A 6821-nucleotide genomic window follows, 5' to 3' on the forward strand; every position below is an offset into this window, starting at 1 on the left:
CCTCAACTCGGTCAGAGTTGCCTTGGTCAGGTTCCATGCCTGATGCGCCTAGCTTTGTGCCATGGTCAAATTTGGCGCCTGCGCCAGACCCATGACCTGTCTCATGCACGTGGCCTGGTCCGTCTTTGGCTCGGTCATAACCATGGACCAAGATGCTACTGGGCATCTTTAAACCCCATTGGACTATTTTTGACTCACCATCATGGATCAACCCGTTGAGTTGTCCAAGGGCATTTTGAGCCTTTTTTGCCCGAGCCCTAGTCATAGGCCCACTTATGCTTTCAAGGCCATCATAATCAAGGTTAGGCTCTTTGGGGTTCACATCACGAAGACAAAAAGAAAGTGCAATATGATCTCAAGGCAAAGAACATCCTCACTTCAGGACTTGGTATTGATGAATTATTTAGAGTATCAAACTACAAATCTGCTATAGAAATGTGGGATACTCTAGAGACTATACACGAAGGAACTGAGGAAGTCAAAGGTCAAGACTCAACACTCTCTCCCAAGAATACGAAATGTTCCGTATGAAGCCTGGGGAGAAAATACTAGATCTCCAAAAGAGATTTACTCACCTTACAAATCATATTATTGCACTTTGAAAAATATTATCAAATAGTGACTTGAACTTAAAAGTTCTGAGATCACTTACCATAACATAGCAACGAAAAGTTGCAGCCATTTCTGAAAAGAAAAGTTTATCAAAAATGTCATTGGCTGCTTTATTTGGTAAATTGCAGGAACACAAATTGGAACTCAACCAACATGAACATCATGAAGAGCAAGAAAAGAAGAAGAAAAATATCTCTCTCAAAGCAAAGGCATATAAATATGAGTCATCAAGAGATGAATCAGAAAAGGAAGAGATGGAAGACATAAGTCTTTTTGTAAAGAAGTTCAGCAAGTTCCTTAAAAGGAACAAAGGCGCTCAAATTGGACAAATGAAGAATTTCACCAAGAATAATGATGCCTCCAACTCAAACCAAAACTTCACATGTTTTGAATGTGGTAAGCCCGGTCACATGAAGATGGATTGTCCAAACCTGAAAAAGAATTCATTCAAAGGAAAAAATGAAACGAGGACTAGACGAAGAGCCTAATAGCTTGGGAAGATAATGATACCAGTTCTGCCTCTGAACCAAAAAATGAAGAACAAGCTCATTTCTCACTAATGACATCTCATCATTCTTATGATAAAGAGGTAAATGAAACTACTCTATTTTCTTCTACTGAATTGCAACTTGCATTTAATGAATTACATGATGAATATGTCAAACTCACTAAATTGTTTTTAAAACAAAAAACTGAGTTAGAAGTATTCAGAAATAAACCATCATCTTCTTCATGTCAACACTACATTACTCTTGAAAAGAAAGTTTCAACATTAAGTCTTGAACTTAATAAATTAAACAAGAGTAGCAAAAATATGGACAAATAATTAAAGATCAGAGATATTCTACAGACCGAAGAGGTCTTTGCTATTATAATAACCAAGTTTCTAAGAAATAAAATGTCTCAACAAAAATAAACTTTCAAAAAAAAAGTATCCATGCATTTAATTGTAGTAACAATAAAACTAGGATACACAAGCATCATCCCATATGTACTTACTGTGAGAACCATGGGTATACACCAAATATTTGCATGATTAGAAAATATGGTGTGCCCTTAGGTCACTATAAATGGGTGGAAACAGGTGCTAACCATGTAGGACCCAAAGAAAATTGGGTACCTAATATTACTTAACCTGTTTTGCAGGATAAATTGGGAGCCGTTTGAAATCTATGGTACTTGGACAACGACTGCTTAAAACACATGACAAACGACAAAGATAAGTTCTCTATCCTTACTCCAAGGAACAAAGACCATGTTACATATGGTGACAACAACAAAGGAAAAATACTTGGAGTTGGTAGAATCGGTAAGCCACCTTCATCTTCAACAACTATAAAAGGAGTATTGTATGTTGAGGGACTCAAGCACAACTTGTTGAGCATAAGTCAACTATGTGACAAAGGATTCCATGTGGCATTCTACCCCGATAAGTGCATCATCGAAAGTAAGGATTCTAATAACTCTAAACTAATTGGTAAGAGGATAAATAATATATGTATGATTGATTTAGATTCTTCTTTACCAATAAAATGTTTAGTTGCTGATAATAATCATGATGCATGGCTTTGGCATAGTAGAATTGCTCATATTCATATGGATCATTTGAATAAATTGATTAAGAAAGATTTAGTTGTTGGTTTACCCAAAATGAATTTTGTTAAAGACAAACTATGTAGTGCTTGTCAAATGAGTAAACAAACAAAAACTTCTTTCAAACCTAAGCATATGGTTTCTTCCGTAGCCCATTGCAGTTACTACACATGGAATTATTTGGCCCCGAAATATTATGGTGGTAACTACTATGCTCTTGTTATAGTAAACGATTATTCCATATATACTTAGAATCTATTCTTATTTCATAAGAATGAGGCATTCAATGCCTTTAGCAAATATGCTAAAAAAGTTTAAAATAAGGCATTCAATGCCTTTAGTAAATATGCTAAAAAAGTTTAAAATGAAAAATCACTAAAAATCGCTGCTATAAGAAGTGATCATGGGGGAGAATTTCAAAGCGCTTCTTTTGAAGAATTCTGTGATGATCTTGGTATTAATCACAATTTTCTGCTCCTAGAACACCACAACAAAATGATGTTGTAGAGAGAAAGAATCGATCTTTAGAAGAACTTGCTCGTACAATGTTGAATGAAACTAATCTCCTAAAATACTTTTGGGCTGATGCAATTAGTACATCATGTTATGTTTCAAATAGAGTTTTTATAAGACCAATTCTCAAGAAACCCCCCTTATGAACTCTCTAATGGTAGAAAACCAAATATTTCTCATTTGCATGTATTTGGTTGTAAATGTTTTGTTTTAAATAATGGTAAAGACAACTTAGGCAAGTTTGATGCAAAAGCCGATGAAAGACTCTTCCTAGGCTACTCTCTTAAGAGTAAAGCTTACAGAATTTTCAATAAAAGAACTCTAGCCATGGAAGAATATGTTCACGTGTCTTTTGATGAAACCAATCTTATAATAAAGGATGTGTTATCTCTTGATGAAGAGGACTTGCCAAGTTCCCCTTTAACAAAAGAATCTTTTACCAATGCAACAATCAATACTGAGCATTTGAAAATAAATGATACTCTATCTTCTCAAGAAAATTATATTCATTATGAGTTACCCAAAGAATGGAGAACTCATCGAGATCATCCTATTGACAAAATTATTGGCGACATAAGTAAGGGTGTCACTACCCGTTTAAAGCTAAATGATACCTGTTTAAACATGACCTTCATTTCTTAAATAGAACCTTCCAAGATTGATGATGTAATCGAGGATGAACAATAGATTCTTGCAATGCAGGAAGAGTTAAACCAGTTTGAGAGAAATTAAGTTTGGGAACTTGTTCCTTGACCAAATAATAGGCATGTTATAGGAGCTCATTGGGTATTCCATAATAAATCATATGTAAATGGAATTATTGTTATAAATAAAGCTAGAATGGTAGCACAAGGATACAATCAGAAAGAAGGAATAGATTTTGATGAAACCTTCGCTCCTGTTTCTAGACTTGAAGCTATTCGGTTATTACTTGCATATGCTTGCTCTCTAAAGTTTCAGTTATATCAAATTGACGTCAAGAGTGTATTTCTTAATGATTATATACAATAAGTGTTTGTAGAACAACCTCCAGGTTTTGAAAACTACAAACATCATTCTCATGTATATAAACTACATAAAACTCTCTATGGCTTAAAGCAAGATCGTCGTGCTTGGCATGATCGTCTAACAAAATTTCTACTTGAAAAAGGTTTTACCAAAGGAAAGGTCAACACTACACTTTTTATTAAGAAAATAAATCATCACACTCTTCTTGTTCAAATATATGTAGATGATATTATTTTTTGTTCTACTAATGAGATTTTGTGTAGTGATTTTGGCAAAATGATGCAAGGAGAGTTTGAAATGTCCATGATGGGAAAGTTAGATTATTTCCTTGGATTGCGAATCAAACAACTCGAGGATAGTATTTTTGTAAGTCAATCCAAATACTACAGAGACTTGCTGAAAAGATTTGAAATGAATGACTACAAGCCATTAGCCACTCCTATGGGTTCTGATACATACATCGATACATATGAAGTTTGAAAATGCATAGACATATCAAAATATCGAGGTATGATTGATTCCCTACTTTATTTAACTGCTAGTAGACCTGATATAATGTTTTGTGTCTGTTTGTATGCACGTTATCAATCAAAAACCAAAAGAATCACACATAGTTATTGTATCCAAAAGGAAGTATATGTGATTTGGTGGGATAATCAAATTCAGATTTTGTTGGATGCAAAACTGATAGAAAAAGCACAATTGGTAGTTGTCATGTATTAGGAAATGCACTAGTCTCATGGGCATGCAAGAAACAAGCATGTGTTGCCATAGGTACTGCTGAAGCAGAATACATAGCAGCATGTAGTTGTTGTGCCCAAGTGTTGTGGCTCAAACAACAATTACAAGCTTATGGCTTAGACTTAGGATGCATTCCCCTAAAATGTGACAATACTAGTGCTATAAATCTCACAAAGAATCCAGTAATGCATTCGAGAATCAAACACATAGATATAAGACATCACTTCCTTAGGGACCATGTCCAAAAAAAGATGTGTCTATAGAATTTTTTGATACTCATGACCAACTAGCAGATATATTTACTAAACCTTTGACAAAAGAACCTTTCTATAAAATTAGATGAGAATTAGGCATACTTGATGAAGCTTACCTGTCTTAAATGCTTATATATGATTATATGTTTCCTTCATTATGTTTATCTTATGTCTACTTGTACTTTAATTTGCTTAATTTTGTTTTAAATTTTCAATTTTTGGATAAAGTAGTCGATTACTTTAGGTCAATAATCGATTACCAGGTATCAATATGCCTGAAAATTCAAAATTATGGGGCCAGTAACCGATTACTCTGGAGAGTAACCAATTACTGCATTTGGAAGAAACTTTTAGTAACCGATTACCCATCTGTGTAATCGATTACTTAAGATTTATGTTTGAAATATGAGAGTTTTCTATGTTGAGTACCGGTTACTCACTTTGAGTAACCAATTACTCATGCTAGTATTTAATTTTCCCTCCTCATTTTTCAGACACTTCTTCTTCTTCCTCAAACCCCTCTTTTTCGTGTTTACCCTAGGTTTTCTATAAAAACTTCAATCTTCATCATCAAGGGCTAAGAAGCAACATACCAGGTTGTCTCAAAAGAAGCAAGGTACTTCATCTTCTGAGGCTAATCCTTTGGATTTGGCACGTCTTCTCGTCAATGATGAACAACACAAAGTCTTCTCAATGCAGTTTCTTGGACACTCAATCTTTGCTCCTAAGTATGGTAAAATCAATAACTTTGAGTTTGAAGGTTTCCATTTCCTTATTCTACTTAGGCAACAAGATCTTTTTGATTTATGGGAAGAAAAAATGCCTACTATCCTGACCTTGTTAAAGTATTTTACTACAATTTGAACTTTAGGAAAAATCATTTAACATCCTCTGTGAAAGGAAAATAAATTGTTTTAGACGTTAAAACGTTCAGTTCAATATGCTGTAATATACCCTCTCAAGGTAGCATAAAATATTTTGGTCTTGCATGTGAATGAGATAATTATGATAGAAAAGAGTTCTACTACTCTATGTGTAGATTCTCTAAATGGGAAATCGAAATGCATAAGTAACTGACCTTAGGTGAAACAATAAAGAGTAGAGATATCCTTGCTGTAGGAAATATCAATCTCGAAGATCGTTTCCTTCATTACTTTCTAAGCTATGTCATACTTCCAAAATTTTCAAATCATTCTCAAATTAATGACATGGAACTACTATTGATGTATGCTCTTAAGCATAACCTTCAAATCAATTGATCTTTGACAGTAATCAGATAAATGTGGTATGTGCGAGAAACTCACAACCCTTTGCCTTATGCAATCTTCATTAACCAACATACTTGAGCATTTTGGTGTATCCACTTCTGGTGAATCCAAAGTCACACTTGATGCACACGATATTAAGATCGATGTGGATGTGATCTACAAAATGGGTTTCTTTTGAGATCTTGTTGATAGAATCTTTAAGCATCAAAGTGATAGACAAGTTGCACATGTTGATCCAAATGCAAATGTCTCTACTAACCCTCCTGGACATCAACCTTCTAAGTTTCATGTTGAGTCTTCTTCATCTGCTACCATGCCTACCAATCAGATGATTATGGACGAGTTATTCTCTCTCCGAGGCTACATCTCTAATCGGATGGATGCTCTTGATGCTCAGAATCAACAAAGTCCAATTTGAATTTCAACATCTTTCCTATAAGATCAATAACATGGATCTTGATGACGATATCACTGAGTCTAAGTCTTAGAATATCTGTTGTCTAGGATTTGTCTTTGTAATGTTGTGTGATAGTGGACAATTTGTTTTTGTTGTTTTTCTCGTTGTTTTTGAACAATGTATGAACATACTTTAAGTTTTTATTATGCTACGTTATGTTAGCTTTGTATTTGATATATACATATCGTATGTGTGCTGGACTCTTGGCTTTTCTTGTTTTTGATGAAGTCAAAAGGGGGAGAAAAGTTTGGAGAGCGTATTTCTATGTCAATTTTTTTCAGTCACATAACTCCAAATCAAAGGGGGAGCATATGCAAGTCATGTCAAAATATCACAAAGTATGCTACTCTCAGAAAACTACAATATCAAGAAGAT

The sequence above is a fragment of the Lupinus angustifolius genome, unplaced genomic scaffold, assembly GCF_001865875.1.
Source record: "Lupinus angustifolius cultivar Tanjil unplaced genomic scaffold, LupAngTanjil_v1.0 Scaffold_168_19, whole genome shotgun sequence".
NCBI classification, from domain to species: domain Eukaryota; kingdom Viridiplantae; phylum Streptophyta; class Magnoliopsida; order Fabales; family Fabaceae; genus Lupinus; species Lupinus angustifolius.